We start from the raw sequence: 11352 nt of genomic DNA on the forward strand, positions 1-11352 counted from the left end.
CTGAACAGTAAGTTATGAAGTTAATCACTATTGTGTTACAGTAGTGTTTGAAGAATTTTGATGTGATTTTATTATGGCCATAAGAGACAGGAACTCAGACATAACCCAGAGACTAATAGCCTTGTTTCTGCACAGGCTAGGTTTCTGAGATTCCCTAGAGAAAACCCCTAGATTTGGATGTGGATTCAGATTCTCCTTGGCGAAGGAGATGGCGAGCCAACTGTGAAACTGAGGATCTCCTCATCCGAGGAGCTGGAGTGACATCACCCTTGCCCCAAGGAGGAAACCCCCATTCCCGTCTTTTCCCCTTTCACCTCTGTGGTATGACTAAAGGTCACACCTCACTACCTGATTTGACTGATATAAAAAGCGCTTGACTGAAATTGACTGTCTGACTGATGTTAGCTAAACTGAACTTAAAGGAACGGAACAAAGGAACATTGAATTCTTTTTCAATTAAAGGGACATTTTCTGTTATTTAAAGTGAACTGTGCAATTTTATGTGATTTGCCTTACCTGTTCAAAAGGGTGAAATATTGTTGATTTGTTGCATTGAATGCACTTAAGAGTCTCAACTGGTTGAGTGAAGCTAGAGTGTTGGTTTAAACATTTTATTTTGTTATTTTTCCAAAGTGCCTTTAATATAATTTTACATTTAATAAATCATCTGGCTCCAGCTACTTATAGTGTCTGTCATTCTCTCTTTAAATCCCTCCTACGAATCTAGACACTGGTCCTAACTATTTAACTACTCTGTGTACCCTATCAGAAGTGGGTTACAGTTGCATTCTGATACTGAACACGTTACTAGTGCTTGGTAGTTACATTTCACAAGCAGTTATTTTATATTCCGCTCTTGTCCAGTATGTGAATCCTGTGTCATCGCTGATGAGAACTGGCATAAAGTGAAAGAGGAAACTGCATGAGGTTTAATCTGGTCTTGCACCCCTGAATTCAAAGCTTCTCACTTTTAACATTTCTTGATTGGTCACTTTGGAAGTTACCAGAGCTCATTTTATCAACATAGCGGGGGTTAAAATCAGACCTCAGGAAGAGCAACTGAGGAGGGATCCCTCTTCCAGGACGGACAGACGTGCAATAGATGTCATACAGAACAGATCAGCATAATAAATTAACAGTAATCCGTATGACACAATGTGACAGAAAGAGAGAGCGAGAGAGAGAGAGAGAGATGCAGGACAGACGGTAATGACAGTAGCTTACAACAACAACATTAATGAAAGTAATAATATAGTTCTGGCTACTGTGGTACAATATGTTGAAAGTATATATTAATATCTGGCAGTATACATGTGTGATAATAATCATATGTGTATAATAACAGTCAAAGTATGAGTAATGACTAATGATGGCAGCAGCAGCAGGAGGCATCTGGCAGGACCACGGCAGCAGCACAACCACACACGTCACGCTATCCAGGCACCGCTGCAATATGAGTTAATCTGAGAGACAGTGGAGCACAAAGGCTCCGGAGAAGAAGCCGAGTTAGTGACATCCAGAATGGCCGAGTTAGCAAGATGCAGTAATAGGATACGAGGGAGAGAGAGAGAGAGAGAGAAGGAGATAAGGTGCCCGGTGTATTATAGGGGGGTCCTCCGGCAGACTAGGCCTAAGTCAGCCTAACTAGGGGCTGGTACAGGGCAAGCCTGAGCCAGCCCTAACTATAAGCTTTATCAAAGAGGAAAGTCTTAAGTCTAGTCTTAAATGTGGAGACGGTGTCTGCCTCCCGGACCGTAACAGGAAGATGATTCCACAGGAGAGGAGCCTGATAGCTGAAGGCTCTGGCTCCTGATCTGCTTTTGGAGACTTTAGGGACCACGAGTAACTCTGCGTTCTCAGAGCGCAGTGTTCTGGTGGGATAATGAGGCACTATGAGCTCTCTAAGATATGACGGAGCCTGACCATTTAGAGCTTTATAAGTTAACAGTAGGATTTTAAATTCAATTCTGGATTTTACAGGGAGCCAGTGCAGAGAAGCTAAAACAGGAGAAATATGATCTTGTTTCTTAGTTCCTGTTAGTACACGTGCTGCTGCATTCTGAATTAGCTGGAGAGTTTTTAAGGACTTACTAAAGCTACCTGATAATAGAGAGTTACAGTAATCCAGCCTAGAGGTAACAAAAGCGTGGACCAATTTTTCTGCATCTTTTCAGGTCAGGATAGGCCTAATTTTCGCAATATTACGTAGATGAAAAAATGCAGTCCGTGAGGTTTGTTTTAAATGAGAATTAAAAGACAAATCTTGATCAAATGTTACTCCGAGGTTTCTTACGGTAGTGCTAGAGGCCAGAGCAATGCCATCTAGAGAAACTATGTCATCAGATAAAGAGTCTCTGAGTTGTTTGGGGCCAAGAACAATAACTTCAGTTTTGTTTGAATTTAACATCAGGAAATTGGTGCTCATCCAGGTTTTTATGTCTTTAAGGCAATTATGAGGTTTAGTTAATTGATTACTTTCTTCTGGCTTCATCGATAAATACAATTGTGTATCATCTGCATAACAATGGAAATTTATAGAGTGATTTCTAATGATGTTACCTAAAGGAAGCATATATAGAGTAAATAGGATTGGTCTGAGCACAGAACCTTGCGGAACTCCAAAACAAACTTTAGTACGTAAGGATGATTCATTATGAACGTCAACAAACTGAAAACGATCAGATAAATAAGATTTAAACCAGCTCAGTGCAGAACCTTTTAGGCCAATTAAGTGATCCAGTCTCTGCAGTAGAATTTGATGGTCAATTGTGTCAAACGCCGCACTAAGATCTAATAAAACAAGTACAGAGACGAGTCCTTTGTCTGAAGCAATCAGAAGGTCATTTGTAATTTTAACTAGTGCTGTCTCAGTGCTATGATGCACTCTAAATCCTGACTGAAATTTCTCAAATAAATTATTATCACACAGCTGGTCTGGGACTACTTTCCCAAGGATCTTTGACATAAAGGGAAGATTAGATATTGGTCTATAGTTGGCTAACACCTCTGGATCCAGGGTGGGCTTCTTTAGGAGAGGTTTAATTACAGCTACCTTAAAAGACTGTGGTACATAGCCTGTTAATAAGGATATATTGATCATATCTAATATATGAGTGTTAACTAAAGGAAAGACCTCCTTAAGTAGCCTAGTTGGGATGGGGTCTAAGAGACACGTTGATGATTTAGATGAAGAAATCACTGCGGTCAATTCTTGAAGAGAAATTGGGGAGAAGCAATCTAAATATATATTTGGTTTTACAGCTGTGTTTGAGGTTAGATAGGTAGGCCTACCATCTGAGGGCAGGAGGTCATGAATTTTGCCTCTAATAGTTAGAATTTTGTCATTAAAAAAGCTCATAAAATCATTACTGCTAAGGGCTAAAGGAATACAAGGCTCAATAGAGCTTTGACTCTCAGTCAGCCTGGCTACAGTGCTGAAAAGAAACCTGGGGTTATTCTTGTTTTCTTCTATTAATGCTGACTAATAGTTTGCTCTGGCATTGCGGAGGCCCCTCTTATAAGTTTTGAGACTGTCTGTCCAGATTAAACGAGATTCTTCCAGTTTGGTTAATCGCCAATTCCTTTCAAACTTTCGCGATATTTGTTTTAACTTACGGGTTTGAGAGTTATACCAAGGAGCGAACTTTCTTTGCTTTGTTAACTTCTTTTTAAGAGGAGCTACAGAGTCGAGTGTTGTTCACAGCGAGCCTATGGCGCTATCGACAAAATGATCAATTCGGGAGAGGTTAAAGTCGGCACGGGAAACCTCTGTTACTGAAGGACTTGGTATTGAATTTAACGACGGAGTAATCATTTTCTTAAATTTTGCGACAGCACTATCTGATAAACATCTAGTATAGTAACTGTTGCTGAGTGGCGTGTAATCGAGTAAAAAAAAATCAAAAGTAATCAGATAATGATCCGATAGCGAGGGATTCTGTGGAAAGACTGTTAGGTTTCAATTCCATATGTCAGAACTAGATCGAGGGTATGGTTAAAACAATGATGACAACACGAAAGCATGGATCCATCCTGCTTTGTGTCAGCGGTTCAGGCTGGTGGTGGTGGTGTAATGGTGTGGGAGATATTCCCTCGGCACACTTTTGGTACCAACTGAGCATCAATTCAGCGTCACAGCCCACTTGAATATTGCTGCTGACCGTGTCCATCTTCTTATGACCAAAGTGTACCCATCTTCTGATGGCTACTTCTAGCAGGATAAAGTGCCGTGTCACAAAGGTCAAATCATCTCAACCTGGTTTCTTGAACATGACAATGAGTTCACTGTACTCCAATGGCCTCCACAGTTACCAGATCTCAATCCAGTAGAGCACCTTTGGGATGTGGTGAGATTTGCATTCAGGATGTGCAGCTGACAAATCTGCAGCAACTGTGTGATGCTATCATGTCAATATGGGCCGAAGTCTCTGAGGAATGTTTCCAGAACCTTGTTGAATCTATGCCACCAAGAATTAAGGCAGTTCTGAAGGCAAAAGGGGGTCCAATCTCGTACTAGCAAGGTGTACCTACTAAAGTGGGTGGTGAGTGCATACTCAGTTTTTTATGTGTGTGTGTGTGTGTGTGTGTTAGAGGTGTGCAGAGGCACCATTATCGGTATTTGTTCAATCAACACAATGATCCATCTCTGTGTCTGTATTTGGATAATACACCAGAGGTGGGTGCAGTTTATACCATACTGTAAGTCACATTCAATCGAACAAATGTTGTAAATGGCTGTGAAATAATTCCTGAAATAAATAAGTGTGGGAATAAATATAAAAATAAATGTAGTTAAAATATAAGAAAGAGTCAATAGGTTTTTATCTATTTATTTTTGTTAAAAGCACAATTTTCAAAGGACTGCTTTTATGTCTTTCGAGGGACTATTACTTTATAATTCCACATTTATTTATTTATTTCAAGAGACTTTTATTTCGTAATGCCACATTTAGTTCCCCTCTCCTTATATATCCATCTGTTTCAATAACCATTAGTGAGCGCTAAGTCAAAATTCCATAAAACCTATGGCTAAGGATGGAATATTGACTGAAATACAAGGGGGGGGGGGGACTACAGAATAGCGTTGATTTTTCAAAACTGTGTAGTAGTCTAAATGAAACTACTTAGTGAAATCAAACTTTTATGTTGCAAACAGAGTAGGCATTTTTATCTTGTGGCCATGAACAATGACTGATGATCATCAATTTGATTATAACAATCAATTTAGGGTAGAATAAATCTGTTTCCATCACATTATTTGTGCTTTCCCAAATAATCTTGATTCAGGTTAAGATTGCACATAAACTAGTCAACGCATTTGTTACTTTTAGGCTGGGCCACTACAATTCCTTACTATCAGGCTGCTCTGATGAGACTCTGAAGACTGCACAGTTGAACCAGATTGCTGCAGCACATGTAATGACAGGAACTAGGAAAAGATATCATATTTCTCCTGTTTTAGCTTCTCTCCACTTGCTCCCTGTAAAACCCTTAATTGAATTAAAAAACCCTCTTCTCACCTACAAAGTTGTTGATGATCAGGCACTGTAATAAGTTAAATAGCTCATAGTACCCCATTATCCCACTAGAAGACTGTGCTCCAAGAAGAAAGACCTACTTGTGATTCTCCAAAAGTAAAACAGGAGCCAAAGCCTTAACGTTGTCATTCCTTGATTACCCTTTAAGATATTCATTCTTTAGTCTGTCAGAGTCCTCAGATCAAAAGAATCAACTTTTTTTTTCATGAACATTAATCCAAGTTGTGAGTACTGTTTTAACAGGATAAAGTGGTGTTGTGTTGGTATGCTGGGTGCCGAAATCCTCAAGTGCCGTAACTCGCTCTCTCTGATGCACTCTGTCGGAGCTCGATCAAATGAATGATTCATAATCGATATGTTATTCGAAGCCTAATTCTAAACAAGTAATATTCACAGTGGTTTAAATAAACAATTTGACTGTATTTCCTGATCTTTGCTGAGCAACAGCTTTGTGTGAAAGGATTTAAAGGCCTGTCCCATATAGACGCCTGTCCCAAATATTGGCCCATTGATTTCAGTGATTTAAAGAAGCAACAGACAGCATTTTTGCCTATATATATCATTATGAAAATAATGTGGGTTGCACAGGGTAGTGGCCACAGTAAAATCAGACTATCAGCGTTTACATAGGTTACTTAATGGCTTTGCAATCTTTGCAATAAGCTTCTGCCACCGGGGACGGATTTTCGCAGAAAAAATCTTCTTTATGGCAGGAAATGTGTCATGTATTGCCAAACTGGTCGGTCAGCCAATCAGGGACTGGAGCTGGTCCTTATGAGGAGCTGGGCATGAGATAGTTGAGTCAGGAGCACAATGACAGATGGACAAAGTTTGGAGATAAGTGAAAAATGGCCTCCCAAAAGAAAACGAGCTCCTCTGTCTGAGGAGGCAAAGAAGAGCAAAAAGGAGAGTGATAAAAGAAGAGGAAAACAAGAGTAAACCTCAGTCAGGCGTTTTTTAAAAAAAATTATTTAACCTTTATTTAACCAGGCAAGTCGACACTGACTGAGTTTTGTTGTTGGTTGTTTCTGTTTTGATGACTTTCATATTGTTGGGTTTAATGGATAACGCAGCTGCTATAGGGGCTGCTGGAGCTGCTCATGTTCTGTTTAGAACAGTACCACAATCCATATTGTTTATGTGCGTAGTGTTTGAGGTGGACATATACATATGACGTCATACATCAGTGTGCAGTCCAGATGGAGGGCAGCAACTGGAGGCCACCAACACTGCACAAATGCTTATGATTTACACTGATTAGAGCTGTTCCAGTTGATCAAATTGGGAAAAAATAAAGACCACTTAAAGTCCTAAAAACAGTGGGACATTAAGCAGAGAAGTAAAAAGGAAAAAATATCACCAAGAAACAACAAAGGAGGTGGATCAAAAACAACAGTCTTCAGTCTGGAGGAGAGGAGTCAACTAATTTCAAAGGTAAACATTAAAACATTCATTAAACATGCCTCAAGTTGGATACAATTTCAATGTGCTGTAACAACTTCTCTGTTTTCGCCACTACCCACCGAGCAGCTTAAGATAGCTATCATTACCTAGTAACCTTAGCCTGACAGCAGTACATCTATGTGAAGAGTTGAAATATAAAAGACTGTGATACAGCACATTTGCTCACCCAATCAAAAACAAGCAGTCATTTCAGTCATGGACCCAGCCGCACACAAAATAGTTATAGTCCACTCGACTCTTGTACACTTTCGTCAGCTTGACATGTAACATTAGTAACGTTAGGAGGTCTGGAGGATGAGGTCATTTGACTAAGGTCATGTCCACCAGGCAAATTGGTTGTACTGTAGTTGAAAAATCACTTTTCTTTGCTTTGTATGGATCACATCCAACACAATTTTCTGACAATACCTGTTGCCTGCAGGTTCATCAAACCCTTTTATGTTGTCACCGTCCTCATTATCCAGTTCACACACTATATGGATTTATCACTTCCTGCCCTCCATCTGAATTGTGCACGTCCTAGTAGTTACGTGATTGCAAACAAGCTATTGGTTATAAAACAAGGTATATCAAAAGGTAGAGCTCAAGCAGGTGCAGGTATTTAGTGGTAATCAATCACATGGCCAGTGGCAGGAAGTAAACGGATGAAATCAAGCAAATCTTTTTACAAAAAATCATAACAAAAATAATAGAAATAAAACCAACCACAAAAATAAAAATCACAATATATAATGCCATGCTATATAGAATAGCTAGAACAACATAAAAAATATAACTACAAGAAAAATAAAACCAATTCTTCCGCCATGTGACAAGCAGAGTTGGTCATGTAAAAATGCCATTCACTGACAACACAACACTTTGTGCATTACATTTGTGTTTAATTACCCATTTTCTAAGTAGCACTTACAACATAGGTGTTACACTAGGCTATTTACAAGTTGGAAAGTGGCTTTGTTAGCAGGATTATTGCAGACGTTTACTGTGACGTTCTTCCACTTTTGCCTGTCACTTGTATGGTTGGTTTGGTTTCGTGGCTTAGGAGCCAATGGGCAGGGTATAGAAGGACATCAGGAAACTGTCTACACTTAAGTAAATTTGGACTCAACCTATTTAAGTGGTTTCATTGTGAACGTCTCTCCTCCCTTCAGGTCTCCACCAACTGGTTTGGTAAAGGTTTTGTTTGCAGTTATAAAATCTTCCTCCGTACGCTGCATGAGTCACTGACCTACCTGATGAACATTATTATGTTCCTCCAACGCATCCTCATCCCAGTTCATCACATGTTGCTGCTATATCACTGGCTTTTCACGTCTATTATGCAATAGGTATCCTTCTGCATGTGCTGTTTATGTTCCTGGATGCTGCTACCAGCTCCACTACCAACAAAAGCATGTGGTTAGATTTAGAAAAAAACATCATGGTTTGGCTCTATATTCATACAGGGAAACAAAAACATTAAAGTGTGGGTGTTTGTTAGACCCATTCAACACCTATCTGCCTGCCCTATAAGGATTTTCCTGCTCCTTATCTTTCGTCATTACCGGCAGCATTTCATACCACCACAACAGGTGCCACCTGGCCGTATTATGACCTCATGTCACCCGTCCACATATCAAACTAACAGGTGTGGTCCGGCTCTCTCTCTCTCCTCACTTTCAGAAAAGTTGGTTCTTCTTCACTTGCTAACATTCACATCAGGGTATGAAATTAACAAAATATTTTGGGGGCATTTTCAAAATGTTTGGGGGCCATCAAAAAATTGTAATTATGTTCTAACAATAAGCACATGAAAAGCAAAACCAACTAAGATAGTGTCTTCATTCTTCAGTAGAAACCACTATAAATGAAACAAATAATGGGTTACATAAAGTTATGGTTGCAAAATATCACTCAGATTTCCTATAATTCAACCAGTTTAAATGTGATGATTTAACCATTAACCTACTGATAACAGTACTAATGTTTCACCACATTACAATTATTTTTACTATTAAAAAGGCCAAATTACTATAAATTCCTTAGATGCAATCCTGGAAGTAAGTTAATTTAAAATTTAACATTCATTCTACCTTCATTTTTCATTAATTTGTCATTGTGTAGACACAGATCACCCAAGATATGGTTAATTTATACTTATGATACAGCAAAGCCCCCTCCCCTTCTCTGTCACATTACTCTCACGTAATCAGTGCAATCTCGTTGATTATGTCTGGAAAATGAGTTGTAGACGTGACGGTAAATTAATTTAATGAAAATAAAATTATACTTTAATGTCAGATTGTAATACCGTTAAAAATATAAATACATATAGTTGTTTCGAAAACTTGGGGGCAATTTTGGCCCCTGGAACATGGCTTTTGGGGGCATTCTTGGATAAATTGCGGGCCAAATGGCCCGTGGCCCTTGCTAATTTCTGACACTGATTCATATTCTATTACTGCATGTCACTAACTCGACTTCTTCTCCGGAGCCTCCACTGTCTGGCAGGTTACCTCGTGACGCAGACGTCTCTCTTTATGTTTCATTTTGAAATATGGAACACTGTAAATTTATCATGTTGATCTGTTCTGTATGACATCTATTGCACGTCTGTCCATCCAGGAAGAGGGATCCTTCCTCAGTTGCTCTTCCTGAGGTTTCTACCATTTTTTTCCCGTTAAAGGTTTTTTGGGGTGGAGTTTTTCCTTATTTAATGTGAGGGTCCAAAGGACAGAAGGATGTCATATGCTACAGTATAAAGCCCTCTGAGGCAAATTGTGATTTGTGACATTGGGCATTATAAATAAAATTGAATTGAACTGAATTGAATTTATTGATGACTTCGGAATGAGAACTGGCTGGTTCATCGGGTAGGCCAATTATGTCATTTTACCTTAAGTTTACAATAAATTTTTAATGTGTTTTATTCCCTGTGTTATTCCCTGATTTTTGTCACTGACTTTAGGCCAGTTTGTGACAGTTACCATAGTTTATAGTCTATCTGATAAGGACATCACAGTAGAATTAAAAATGTATATTTATGCACAAGAACCAGATGCCTTGTGTTTAGTGTTTGTAGCAAAATGCTCATTTGCAACACTTTCAAGTTCACAGGTGGCCATGGTCATCTTCTTAGTCTAGCATATTAGCATACTAACATTTGCTTTTTAGCACTTAGTCAAAGTCAGGGGACAGTAAGGCAAATGTATTTAAATTGAACATTATATACCCAAAGGCAACACAAAGTGCTTAGATTACACAGGTAAAAACTAGGGCTGTCAAGTGATTTAAAAAAAAAATCTAATTAATTAGATGCTCTGTGATTAATTAATCTAAATTAATCTCATACATCAATTTTTGCTGTGAAAGTATTTTAAAAATTTCAATTCAAATGAACTTTTTGCAGATGTGTCCTAGTCAAACTGCTGGATCTTGGACACAATTGTCCCCCTGTCCTCTACCACCAAAACTGGTCTGCAGTCCATTGCAATCCATTTTGCGAGGGAGTTAGTTTGTTGGTCACAGGTAGACTTACTCAGTTTGCGTTTGAATGCCTGGTCAAGTGTGGCTTGACAAGGCAGGCTGCTAGCACTAGCATCAGAGGCTGTGCTAGCTTGGAACTCCGGGTTTGCTGCTAAATGGTCTTTCAGGCTCAAAGTACTCTAATGATACAAAACCGCAGAAATTGCAGAGAATGGTGCTCCTATTAACAGTTCCATCTGGGCATTTTTTTTAATGTAAATGTTCACAGGGCTAAGCTGAATCATCTTGTCTGCCTCCATCATATGACAAAGCCACTGAGATGAGCGTGATTTATCAGCTTTTATCTTTTTAACATGTTCTTTTGTGTGATTAATTCATTGAAATTAACGTTTTACTTTGACAGCCTTAGTAAAAATCAAGACACAAATGACAACAATAAAAACAAGCAAAAGCACATAGAGTGTTATGAACAAACAAAACAAATTAAAAGACTGATAATATATGTCATATCATATCTCGAGTACATCTGTTTCTTACTGCAGTACAGTATGTGCTCTTGTCACATCATTTTGGCCTTGATCTTATTTGCAGTTAAGCATGATAAGATGAATCCCTGTTGACGTCTTAGACTTCTCTCTGGAGTGTAACGGAGGATTGTTGACCTTACACCCTATAGCCCAACAACTTCCACAATTGATGCATAATGAGAAGTAATTCAGGACAAGACATACATAACATATCTGTTGACTTAAAAAAAAAAAAAAAACTGTGAAACTAAGTGTGGCAGCAAGTGTGACATGAAGAAGAGAACAATGTGGGCATGCCTGTTTGACCTGATAAACTGGAAACGTCACTGTGTCATTATCATTCCCTTTAAATCAGCAGG

This window comes from Epinephelus lanceolatus, chromosome 17 (assembly GCF_041903045.1).
Source record: "Epinephelus lanceolatus isolate andai-2023 chromosome 17, ASM4190304v1, whole genome shotgun sequence".
In the NCBI taxonomy this organism is placed as follows: Eukaryota; Metazoa; Chordata; class Actinopteri; order Perciformes; family Serranidae; genus Epinephelus; species Epinephelus lanceolatus.